We start from the raw sequence: 13,955 nt of genomic DNA, 5'->3' as shown, positions 1-13,955 counted from the left end.
TGAGAGCAGATTCACTACTAGTGGCCACCAGAAAAATGTCAATTCATTTCAGATGCAGAACGAAAAATGAGGGAGATGGATGTACGTATCTGCTAAGTTAGAATCATTTCACCAATATATTTATACTCTATAGCAACAGCTCAAAATCTATTGATACTGAAAACTGCTTAGGAATAGCACAGTTAGTTCCAGGCTTCTAAGCAATCACTACAATAACATGGTCTGTTTCCCAACATCTTTGCAGTCCTTGGAGAGGTGTAGACGCAGATTTAATGAGCAATGCCTACCATCTGTTAATACTGCCTCTAAGAGCAACTGAGAAAAAAACAGCAATACCAAAAGTGCAAGAGATGGCAGAAGCTTTAGAAAAATGGACCATCAATAATCAAATTTTCTGTGTATGACTGCTGTAAAAACAAATCCCTGAAAACGAGCAGACTACATGTTTATTTTGCAAGAGTTACAATATTTAAGTCAGTCTTGAAACTGGATTACAACCAGGCAATACACAATTCAGGTTAACAGAGCTAGTGAGCATATTCTGATCAAAAGTCAGGCTCACCAAAATGCCTCATCCCAGGATCTGAACCTGCAGGATCTAAGCTCTGGGCTTGCTCCTTTGTTAACAAACTAGAACAGCTCTTTTGAGTTATGCTGATTTACATAAAGTATTTCCTATACAGGAAAGTAGGACAGTATTTCCTAATAGCTGATAGGACAAAAACTTCATTTTCTTCATCCAGTCACATACATTTCAGTCTTTTATTATTAATTTCTTCTTCCTCAAGAAAGCTTGCCAAAAATTCATTTAAGTGCTTTGGGTTTACTGCCATAGTCCCAATTTTACCTGAACACAACATTAAATCTGGAGGGCAAGACGTAACTGAGGTCCATAGTTTGCATGATGAGGTGTCTTTGGCCTACTTTATCCTACAGAGCTTTGTGACAAGAACAGATGCAAAAGCTCCTTGCAGTCCTTAATCAAGACATACTATTACTGAGATAACCAGAAGGCAAAAGAATAAGCCAAGTCACCAGGGTTCAGAAACAGAGACGGTTGCATGAAATAAAGGGTTTATTTTAATCCCAGGAATTCCCTGGCAGAGTTCAAGTCAATTATAATGTTAAAGCCACATTACCTTGCTGTATGCTAGTACAAACATGTAGAATGCATTTGTAGTAATTTAATAATCATCAAATGTCATGACATACTGACCCTTTAAATCAGAAATGCATTATTTTTCAGTGATTTTAATGGATTATTAATTTATGCAAGTTACAAAGAGAGATTACTTCCCTTTTCCAAGCAGATTATTTCAAGTGCAGTTAAAATGCAAAAATATACTTTCTTCTGACTGTTTCACAACTTCTGCAATGAAAACAGAGGCAAAAAAACTCTGCTTGTTTTCATCACAGAAAGACAGGAATCAAAACCCCATTCAGAGCAAGATACAATTAGGTGATAATTCCACCGTGTTTCCTATTAAGGAGATAGTCACACTGAAGTTTAAATAAACACCAAAACCTAGTTGTTTAGATATAGACTGTCATTATTTATTCAATCAAAACAAAAATAAAAAACCCCTTCTGTATGTCATGCAGAGATTGTGTATGTCCACACCACTCTGGCGGGCACCAGGTACTCAGCTCCCTTCATCAAAGGAAGTAATTTGGAAGAGTGTATTTTGCATTCTTCTAGAACTCAAAATTAAATCCTTCTTTCTTTAATTTTACTTTTAGCATGGGGTATTGCACCAAAGTGCAAACACATGAAAGCCAAAAACCAATTCCAGTTTGAAGTCTTTCATACAGATGTGGTAAATAGAGCCCAAAACATGCACACAAGGGGCTCCATCCCTTTCCTTACCTCATGTAAAGCCATTCCTACAGATTAAATGCCCCTCAAACTCTCCCAGCCACAATCACAGTCTGGTTTCTTCCACAGCCTATTCCCTTTGCCCTAACTTCTGTCTCTCCCATACTGCACTGATGGAGACCTGTTAAAACTCTCAGACCCCTGCTGAAACCCAAACCACTGCACTGTAGTGTCCAAAGTTACCTCATGTCTCAGTAGATGGATGGTTTCTTTATTTCATTCCTCTGTGTTTATTTTTTTTTAATTTGTACATTGTTTTTTACCTGGGGAATTTTTTTTATACCTGCACAGAATTTAAGTACTGAAAGTAAGTCCAGACATTCTTGTCTCATGGTGCTAGATCTCTGAGAAAAGCCCTGGGCCCTGACACTCCAAATACTGATAGTTTAGAAAACATAATTCCTCAAAAGCTTGAACAGCCATTTTGACTTTGGCCACATCTTCAAATGTCAGTAAAACCCACCTATGGTGAGAACCACCCCTGTTAATGGCAGACAGACTGAAGGGACACAGGGGCTGTTTTAACAGTTAGGGACAGTGGCACCACAATGTAAAACCAACATTTAATTTCTATAGTTCTTATTTTAGCTTCTACTAATGCCAGCTCATATATAAACATAGTAACACTTTCTTCATCCACATTTATTAGGAATGGTACACACAGTCAGTGTACTATAGAATAGGGGAAATAAAGTATAAAGTTCACTTCCATTCAAGAATAGCCAGGATCAGTCTCAAAGAGCAATAAATAAATAACAGGATACTGCTGACACCAAACATGAAGAAAGACAATTAAAACCATTACAAATCCATATCTCTCAGTTACTTAACAATCTATAGGTTCAGTCAATTTAAAAGATCCAGGAACAGGGGTTTAGTGGATTAGTAACAACAGACCATTAATCTCTGCAGCCTCAATTTTAATCCAGCAATAACCAAAGTGATTGAAAATCATTCTGACATGTGACCAGTAAAGCTCCTGAGCACAGTTCTCTCCCATACCTGAATCCCCTCAGCAGAGGTCACAGCATCTTTCCAGTGGGACTATTTACCAAGAGACCTCTGCTTATGCCTAACTAAACTCTAGGCCAGCATTTTTGGCTGAGCAGTTCCACTGCATATCACCTCCCCAAACTAACAGCTGATTTAGAAGATTTTATTTTGCACTTTTTAACAAAGCTACCTTCCTTCCTTCCTTCCGAATTCCTTCCTTCCGAATACCTTCCGAATTCCTTCCTTCCTTCCTTCCAAATTCCTTCCTTCCTTTCTTTTCTTTTCTTTTTTTCTTTTCTTTTCTTTCTTTTCTTTTCTTTTCTTTTCTTTTCTTTTCTTTTCTTTTCTTTTCTTTTCTTTTCTTTTCTTTTCTTTTCTTTTCTTTTCTTTTCTTTTCTTTTCTTTTCTTTTCTTTCCTGGCAAAGTGTCCAAAACAAAGTTGTCTAAAACAAATACTTTTTGTTTCTAGGTAAGATTTCAAATAAACATGTAGGAATTGACGACTGTCATCCCACGCAAATACCAGGAGATTATTTCTGTGCAGTTTATATAATATCAGTGAAAGTTATATCCAAAAAAACTTCAGTTTTAAAAATAATGTAATAGTATTACATCATCTATTCTGGTTTTAAATATAAGAATGCTTTATTTCAAAGATATTAACTTCTGGAGTATTCAGTGACTAGAATCAATTCTTAAATGACCAGTAATATGATGATATTAAGTGATCAAGACACATTTCATCACTTAGTCCTCCACAACAATTATCAGCAAGAAGCCATTAAAAGACAGACCTTGCAAAAAAGATTCAAATTCAGCTGTTACTGCCTGTGGTCTCAAATCTGAGCCACAGGTTCCTTTTCAGGAGCATTAAAAGGAAGATACTGGCTACCTTGTAGTCAGAAATGCTCTTTTATCACTGCAAAGTAAATAAATATTTCAAGACATAAAACCACAGCAGACACAGAAGGTCCCAGTTACATAGAGCAGGGAACTAAAAACGGGAGAGTTTTGAGAGTTACTTGCTGCTGTTTAGTGCCAAAGTAGGACAAGGGCTGGAGGAGAGAAAGGAGCAAGTCTGCAAGCTCTGTGCCCTTTGGTAGATAGAATCCAAATACACAAATATGATGTAAATGTATTGCAGAGATGTCCAGCTGTTTTTATAAAGAGTACAAAACTTTTTTGCTTGTGGTAGAAATTGATTCACAATATTATAAATGAGCCTTACCTCATTTAAAACATGAGGGATTCTTCTGCTGACACAGACTGAATATGCCACTAGCAGTGGAGAGGACATGTTTGCCTTGCTTGATCCCAGACAGACGGACAGACTCAAATATTTTTTTATATTCCCCCCCAAACAGTTTTCTCTCAGTCTGACTAAACCCTGCTTATCCAATCTAAACTCTGCCAGCTGCTTGCACAAAACTGGCATGAGGTGTCCCAAACATCCCTGTAGGTACCACCTGGTCCACAGGTGTGCCCCCATCCCACTGGATGTCCTCTTTATATCAGAACTTGAGGTCAAATCAAGAGAAAACTAAAATTCGTGCTGAGAAGGAAGTGGAACAGAAATTCACATATGAAAAACATTGCATATTGCCACTCACCTCTTGTAACTTCACTTTTTAGTCTTTTGGTTGTGTTTACTATTTTGGAAGATAGTGTTTGTTTCATTCAGGGCATCCATACAGTGAGAATTAACAAAATACAATCCAGTTCATATGAATTCTAATTGTACAGTTTCTCTTGCTATGCTGATCACTGTAGAAAAGTCTGCATCTTTGCTTTACCACACAAAGAAGTGAGATTATTTTACTCAGATAAAAACCTATTTTCTATACAACTGCGTAATTTAAAGAGAGATTATGAAAATTTTTGCTCATCTTAGCTGGGCTTTTCCAAAGATTTTGTATTATTCATGTATTATACCACTGCTACTCCTTGCTTCAGCAAAGCACTTCAGCACATCCTTAATCTAAGCTGTTTTATACAATTACATATTAAGACTCAGATTCAGCAGAACACTTAAACATGTCTTTTAAGTTTTGCATTTTGCTGAATCTGGCTGTTAATGTATCAAAATAAAATGTAAAGAGGATGACTCAGTGTTTAGCTTGCAAGTATGGAAACATACTTATGCTACCTAATAAAATAAATCATATTATTTATTACTCTATTTTCCATCCTGTTTCACAGTGAGCTAAAATACCTGTGACTCTAGAGCAAAGGCACAATTACAGACTGGCAAAGATGAATTGTTAACAACTTAGAGAGAGTGCTAGGGCAGCTACTGAAGATAAAAATTATGCATCTGCAGATAACTTTAAATCCCAGTTGGAATTACTGCCACACAGTACCCTCAGTATTGTCTGGGCAAGCAGGAGAAGACTGTGGAGTCCTTGTAGATTACTTTGTTTTCCAGCAAGCACAAAAATCACTACGACAATAAGATCACGCTTATACATATGAATATGAACAAAAATAACCCCAAACCACCACAAATGTTGAAGCCAGGTGAGGATAATGCAAAATAAAAACTGGGAGGAGTTCAGACAGGACGGGAAAAATGCCCTGGGGTGAGGTTTCACCCCTCAAAACAAATTCACATATGTGTTCACAGTATATCCAAGAATTCCAGTATAGAAAGGCACCTGTTAGGCTGCTGAGAGCAAACTTCAAAGAGAAAATTTAGGACCAAAATCTCTGGTGCCCTTTACTGTGTGTTGTCACCTACACCCACACTGAGGGGATGTGAAACACGAGGCAGAAAAGTGCTGTACTTGGAGGAACCCACTCGTTACTCACAGCCCAAATAGAACCAGAAAAAGGCCAACTGAGTGAATGTTAATAATTTAAACAGAATTTAAATAACACACGTTTATGGAGGAACCTTGTCTGGATCTGAATTTTACCTTAATATCACACTAACTCCTGGAAACCAATTTAAGGTAAATTCGAATTGATTTAATTCTTATGTATGCCAAAACTGTATTTCACAATAACTTCACTGCATGTATGCTAAGGAGAACAAACACCTTGTAGTAGAGAGGCACAGAGAAGGAGGATCCAGCCCATGAGGGGATGCACCAGGGGCCGTTCTGTGACCTGCACTCACTGAGGGGATCCAGCCCCACACCCCAACCAGAAACATGGGGTAAGGGCAATCCTTGTGCTACAAGGCAGAAGTGAGAGTGAAAATGGACTGCAACTACTCAAAGTCTTGCTGACTGACTTTCCACATGACATTTTACCTCAGCTTCTCCATCTGTGAAAGCGCGGCCAACACTGTGTATTCCCCAAAAACTGACACCAAAATTCTTTTTAACTGAAATACAATGCAAAGCTCTTCTCATTCATACCTTCCATTCATAGAAAAACTCAGACAAGCAGTCCCATTCAGAGAACTCGCCTGTCAGTCAGTGTTTACACACTCCCCAGCAGTAGGATTAGGACCAGTGTGGGTCACTCAAGCACGTCTCCCTTTCAGCAGTGGCCTTAGGGCCACCACAGGGTCAAACACCTTTCCCTTCCAGCAGCAGCAGCTTCCTACGTGGGAAGTAGCAGACCTCAACTCCAAGTGGCATTCCACTGATGTAGAAACAAATACCTCATTCTGCATAAAATTTCCCTCTCAGGAACGCTACTGAAGTATTGTTATCCTTTCTTACCAGCACGTATAAATATATAAATATATAAACTACCTTTTTCCTGAAGTTTCTTTCCTCTGCCATGATGGCAAATCCAAGTTAATGCTCTTTCTAGCAGCCCAAGAATATCACCTTGCCAAACAAACTTCAGCTGTGGCAGCAGGAACCCTTCCTGACCTGCTCCCTTAGCTACCCAAGCACCATCCTACCGGGAACAGCAGGGTTTGCTGGAGGACATAGCCACTTCAACATCACTTCCAACACTTGTTTTCCATATTCACATGTACAAAAGACCCTTCACTAGCACTCATTATCTTTTTCTTTTAGCATTAATAATCCGTAGAAGTCCTGCTGGCAAAGCAAAAAATCATCTTAGAACTATTCCTGAAGCAGAAGAGGGCTCTATAGTAGTTAACAGCAGGAAAGAATTTCAGTTGGAAACAACCCACAAAAAGGACAAGAGATGATTTTTCAGAAACCACATTTCCCTCTAAATTAATCTACTCAACTGCTACTTCCAAAACATAGAGATGCCAACACATTTAGAGGGGGAAAAAAAAAGGATAACGTTGCTTAGCTGCCTCCTCCATGCATGTGCTTAGAAGCCACTTTGGTCGAGTCAGTGCACGATTCTTTCCATTCCATACTTAAAGCTTGACCAAGTTAAGGACTAATGATGAAGGGAGAAAAAAAGACTGTCCAAATGAACAAATAACCCTATGGATATAATCTTAGCTCTATGCTTATTTTAGTATCTTACTAAAAAGTACATCCTAATTAGTTATTTGTGGCTTACAGCTGCTGTGGTATTTTTCTGGAAACTATAAGAAAAGATAAAACTGTGGGGCATTTAAGTTTAATGCTATTTTTACTACAGAAATACAAATGGTACAGATCCATGAAATCAAAAGAAAAATGTTTTCATGTGGAAACATACATCTGACAATGGAAGTATTTCTTTTCTTTAGTTCTGACCACTGATTTCAGAATGCAATGTATGTGGAAACTTACCACCTTCCATTGTTCAAGATGAGTAAAAGTAAATTCAATATTTTAGGGCTGTGATCCTGATGGGCTGTACCTGGCACTCCACAGGAGCACAGACATCTGTCATCTAAAGCTTTTCTAATTGTTGACAGTTCAACTTTTGCAATTTTTAAGGCCCAAGTTTCATTAACACCAAAGCCCTTTATAACATTTTTGGGAGTTGCCAGGACTTCTAGGGTGGGTGTAAATCTAGGTTACCTTTACCTCAGCTGTCACCTGCTAAGCACTGCATGACAAATTTTGCCATCTTGGCAAATTGGAAGTTTGCACTTGTGAACACCCATGCACATGAATGAGGCACTACATCACCAGAAAGGCACTACACAGGATACAGCTCTACAATGTTTCAGTCATCTATTTTCATGACAATAATAACTTGCCATTTTATCTCTAAGAAATTCCATTAAAAGACCCTTAGCTTTTTAACTATCAGTGGTTAAACCAGCAATAAAATACTCTACTACTTTGAATTCAACTGTAAATAGGTTTGGCTATAAAGCCTCCCCTCTCTCAAATGCCAGATTATTACCCTTTGAAGAAAATTACTTCCTATTTATTTACCATTAATGTTTCAATTTATCTACCACAGTGCAACTTTTTTTGCTAACTGATACTGTCCTGGCCCTTTTGTACTTTCTGATGGCATTACAATGGAAATGCAATCCCATTGTCCAGTGTTGCCTCTGAACAAGTCAATTCAAATTTGATTGCTATTTCCTATTCCTTCCAGCCCGGTGTACAGTGACGATAAAAACAAAACAGGAGCAAAATAACACTTATCACAGTATCTCAGTGTTGTCCATAACTAACTGCCATGTAGTTTTGTCTGCTGCTTGAGCTGGTAATGACATAGTGATGGAACAGTTTTATATAGTTATCTACTAACAGCCCAGATGGGCCAATCATCCCCTTCACTCTTTGCCATGTTAAGTTTAGCCATAAACAATCAGTAACGATGAAAACAGCAACTTCCTCCTCAGCTAAATTACCACCTTTCAACCAAGAAAGAAAGTGATACTGCGACCAGTAGCAACAGAGAGAAAACCAGTCTTTCGGAGAAAGCATGAATTCCTTGTTCATTCATATACAAGGAATATTCATAATGCAAATGGAAAGCCACTTCAATCCTTGCTGTATTTAAAATCTAGCTGCTGTAGAATTGAAAACTGAAAACCTTCCAAAAATATAAAGGGTAAAACTTCTCTATAACCTCAGTTGCATTTTAAAGAGCACCCTTAAATTGAGAGTGCTTATTTGAGTTAGGTTTGATCCCTGATTTTAATAATTTTGTCTTGGAGGCTTGGTATCTAGTTCAATTGGATTACAATGAGGCAACACAACAAGGTGAAGAGGTTTGAAAACTGGGTATCTACATCACTGAGATTTGGAAAGGAATAGCAGCAATAACCAGCTTCTTTCCACCAGTTTATTGGATGGAAAATAGCTCAGCATAGTACGTGCAAAAACTATTCATCAACGTTACCTTCTACTACCTTTACATAAGCTACAAATGTGTGTGTTGTTTCAGCACTTTAGCGCCTATCTGGTCACGCTCCAGCTGTAAAACTAACAATAAAAATAAAAAAAGATGAAAAATAAGACACGCACAAAAAAAGGAAAAGTAAAAGCAGACGTTTACAGGAGACTATAAGGCTATTTCCATAGAATTTTCAAGCAGAAACATCTTCACATCTTTTGAGAAGGCAGAAAAAATCTCAGAAGTGAGAAAGCATTCCAGAGCTAAGGAACTGAGAATCTCTGGATCCAACCTATGGTCCCTTCATTCTGTGAATGTGAACAGGCAGACTGAATCCACGTGGATTTCCAGTAACATCAACAAACTCATGCAGGCGTGAAGGTTTGCCCACAGACACGAAGCTCTGGAGATGGTATTAAAGCAGGAAAAATAGGGTAAAGTTCTTCGTTACCAGAAACCCTCTGCATGTTACACCTTTCTTTATGCCTAGTGCTCACTTTCATATATATATCTATATATCTATATATCTATATATATAGATATCTGTGCTATGAATAATTCCTTCCCCTAGAATATTACATATCTTACTTAAAAGTGACAGAAAAAGCTATTTCTGTGAAACTATCTTAGGATAATTAACACAGTTTCAACATTTTTGTCCTAAAATAACGAACCATTCACTGTTCTAATGTTGGATCTAATGTTGGACGTTAGAACTTTGATATTCTTCTCTTTTACAAGAGTACCTTAGCTTGAATTATCTCAGGTTGTGTGATGTTATGAGAAGAAGAGTTATCAGACCTTACAGACCATGATTCAGCAGGTAGTTCCAGCCCTGGCATAATTTAGAGTTCCTAGAGGGACATTTCTGTGTTACGCCAGGTAAGAAGAGCTCAGAGACTGCAGAAGCAGCAAGACAGAAAATGCAGTGCAAATGTGCTCCAAATCCACCTCTAGTCCCCAGTGCCAGGAGATGCCACATCAGATGCTCAATACACAGTGGAATTCCTGGATAGACGAGGGGTTTTTTACACCATCTCAGTAGTTCATCATACATGATTTATGGTACTTGTGTCCTGCCAGACAGGCCACAGAAGTTGCATCATAAAAGGGATACAGCCCTCTGTGCCTTGAGGACATGGAAAAGGATGAAAATACTTCCAAATAACAAGACAGCTTTCATCCATATTAGCTCCCAGAAGCCAAACCAATAAGAGGTAGTATTTCAATTCATAGGAAGGCACAAAGATGACCATGCAGATTTTATAAATAATTTTGTTGATGTATTAACAGAAAATGTACATGGAAACCTTCTCAATCAATATCCACAACAGCTTCATTTTCTTATTTAAACCAAGTATCCTGCAAAGTTTTGAAAACAACCTCCTAGCTTTTTTGCTTGAAGTTGATGGTTAATATCTAAATTCACAAAAAACCCTTCCTCATGGTTCATACAAATAACTGTGTAAGCCAAGGTGACAGCCATTACGGGATCAACAGCCACCTGAGAACACTGATGCGGATTTGTCTTTGGTGGTATTACTGCTCAGGAAGGAAATTCTGGACATCATACAACGACTGTTATTTTCTTTGTATATAAACAGTATAATCCCTGTGCCAGGAGTATCTGCATCTTCACAGGAACAACATCCACTGAGGGCTTATTCCAGCATTCTGTCTACAGGACACCTTTACTTCCTCTGCTCTGTGCTCCTTCTATGCTGAACAGTATCGTTAAAAGGAAAAAACCTCAAAAGTCATAATACAAATCATGACTATTTTTCCTCAGAGATTACAACTCAAAGGAATAATTATGACTTTGAAGGAAAGCAAGGGCTTTCATTTCTGTCTAAAGGATAGAAGTGGGTTTCGTGGTCCTTCAGCCTGTTCGTATTTCTCATTTACATCTGGCACAAGGAAACTAGATTCTCTTTTCAAATGAGCAATTCCAAGTAGCAAAAGCCTTAATTTAGTATGCCAAGAAAACAAAAATATTCAGTTCACAGATAAATTACTTCCCAAACACATGGAAGAGCCAGTAATTAAAAAAAAACCAAATTTCTAAATCTCAGTATCATTTCTTCCAAAACAATCAATCTCTCATATACACAGGTAACTGAGTGATAAAAAATGTTACGTATAAAATATTTTGAAAATATATATACACCTCTTTTTAATAGATTGAACTGTTTTCCATGTAGGAAGTCTCCAAGAAATTCATGAATGTGAGACACCAAAAAATCAATTGTCTAACTTCATCATTACTTATTTTAAATAAGAAACACAGCATAAGTGCTACATTCAGCATAGTTTATACTTAAATGTTATGTAAATACACAGCAAAAGACATAACACTGAACCGTGTTTAATAAGTTTATTAATAATGATTAAATAACTTAATAGTCTGCTCAGTTCAGTGAATGACATCATCCCTTTGAACAGCAGCCCCTAATAGGCCCTAATCCAAATAATGACTGGAATTAGCAGGAGGAAGATCACAGGTTTAAAAAGACACTGAATCAAGCATTTGCTAATGTTCAGGAAAGATCCATGTACAGCAGACCTGTCTTGAGTCTTCACTGCTGAAACAACTGAATGAATAAGAAAGAAAAAAAAAAAGAAAAGAAATACTGCCACACTCCTTAATTCACATTCCAGTAATGTGCAGCACTAGTGCTCAACTAGTGGGTTTTTTAAGTAAAATGTTGAATGAATGACCAGTGCTGAAGTGCTAAAAATACAGTGTCTCCAATCCTGTGCTGAGGCAATACCTTAACAGGCTTCATTACACCTTCTCCTACTTGCACTGTTATCCAGACACCCCAGCTAGATAATATTGCTACAAAACCCAGTGTAAAAAGGATGGCAGAGGCAACATACAGAGCATTACTGCCAGTCAGATATCTACAGATCTTAATCCTTTTTACTAACACTACAGATAGTGAGGATTCCTGAAAAAAAAATAAAAATCCCCGTGAAGAAGAAAAAAAGAAAACAAGGTTGAAGCATGTACACATCCTCTATGTGGTCAAAATTTATTTGAAACTGCAGCTTTGACCATGCTGCAGAAGCATCCCACCATTCACTTATTCCCTTTATTCCCTCCAAAAAAAAAAGAAGAAAAAAGAGAAAAAGCAAGCAGACATGGTGTGAGTGTGTACAGTATCAGGTATTAGTGCTAGAGGGAGATGGAGAGCGATGGGAGCCCCTGCAGAACTGATCCCACTGGTTCAGAAGCCTGGGCTCCCCTGTCTGAAGAGCAGGAAAGGAGGGCGGGAGCTCAGGGAACACTGATAGCTAAATGCATGGCGTAAGTAGCTGCACAGAATGGGACAGCTTCTTTCTGTCTCGGGATATTACTGTCACAATGGCCAAGAGAGCGATGAGCTGCAGTTTGCCATTCCCACTGTGGTACTTTAAGAAGTGCCTGATTTGAGGGGCACTTGACAGGTGGCACATCACGCTGAGGTAAATAGATAAGTGTGAGATTTCAACGACAAGAGGCAGCAGGTTTTGCTCTTCTAAAAAGCGAGAGAGCAAATTTTTCTGATGGTACCAATGGGCACAAGAGGAAGGTCAGCCTGGGGTGCTGGCAGTGTCACCCGGGTGCCTGGTGGCAGATGGTGCCGGTCTGCGGGGATAGAAGGAGGGCTGACGCACACCGTGGGCCGACAGCAATGCTGTTTGCTCAGGAATAAACGAGCTTTGGGACAGGTGCAGGCAGGACAAATTAACAGGGGTGCTGAGCCTCCCACGTTCGTGTGTGCCCAGCCCACGGGCTGGAAGGGTGGATAAACCGGGAGGTGCTGCAGAAAGCACAGTGGGGCTCAGATTGCCAGGGGGGATGCTGCAGGTGCTGCTGCCTGGGGGCTGCGGCTGGGACACAGCCCAGGCCAATCTCTGCATGGTCCCAGGAGAGCTTTAGAGCTGCCTCTCCCTGTGGACATCCAGGCTGAACACTGAGATGTCCATCAGGACCCTGGATCTCCCCCCAGCAGTGCCCTGCCTGTGCTGCTTGTGTTCCCATTTCTGGACTTATGCAATGGCTGGAGGGCAGAGGCAGCCTTCAGGGAAGTGGAGCAGCAGGAGATGCAGGCAGCTTGCATCCCCATGGGGCTCCCTGGAGTGTCCCAAACTAGAAAACTGGCCACCTTCCTGCTCCTGCCTCCCACAACATAATTATTCTGACATGACCAACATGACAAATTAACAAGGGAGCCAGGGCTTTTGCAAGGGAATGTTTTCCCCAATAATAAATTGTTCCAATCCTTTACACTAGACACCTGGCCATGCCTATTCATTAATTGGACAAGCTCTAGTGACAACTGGAATTACCCGACTTTCCACATACTGAAGGGAGAGAAATCTTTGCAAGCTTAAAAATTCCAGCCACTACAGAGCTCTCTGAATGAAGCTTTTTTTTTTAGAAAAAAAAAATAATTTTCAGAGCACAGCCACAGAAAAGCTCATTTTAAAAGCAGAGGCACATTTTTACTGTTATCCCTCCCTTTGGAGCCCCTGAACTGTGGCACCAGAACATGACAACTCCATCAACAAACCACAAACCCTTCCAGATCTGCACATCAGCCGAGTTTAAGAACTCCAGGAGCTATGAAATTCTGGGATTATGGCAATATTGCAAATAATTATCACAATCAAGTACGCTGGGAATTCTAAGCATCTCCTTTATCAGTACACTGTGTTGTCTATTGCAACCAATGTATTATAATTAAGACACACGTATTGGAATTAAGGGGGAGAGGGAAGTGATGAGAGTCGATTTCTGTCACAACCCACTCACAGTACATCATTCATGGATTTTTCAACTACAGTTTTTATCTGGGTTTAACTGTACCTCTTGCCCCTTAATAAGGGCAAGCCTGGGAACCCTGTACGGTATCTCTCCCACTCC

The 13,955-nt window shown here is 39.2% G+C and overlaps 1 protein-coding gene across 2 annotated transcripts in view; it reads right to left on the bottom strand.

Annotated features, from left to right (window-relative positions):
• CA10 (carbonic anhydrase 10) overlaps window positions 1–13,955 on the bottom strand; it is a 187,967-nt gene that overhangs the window by 172,610 nt on the left and 1,402 nt on the right. The gene's annotated exons all lie outside the window — the stretch shown is intronic.

This window comes from Corvus moneduloides, chromosome 19 (assembly GCF_009650955.1).
Source record: "Corvus moneduloides isolate bCorMon1 chromosome 19, bCorMon1.pri, whole genome shotgun sequence".
NCBI lineage: Eukaryota > Metazoa > Chordata > Aves > Passeriformes > Corvidae > Corvus > Corvus moneduloides.
Note: the sequence above shows the minus strand (reverse complement) of the source record. Positions and strands in the feature narration are given on the sequence as shown.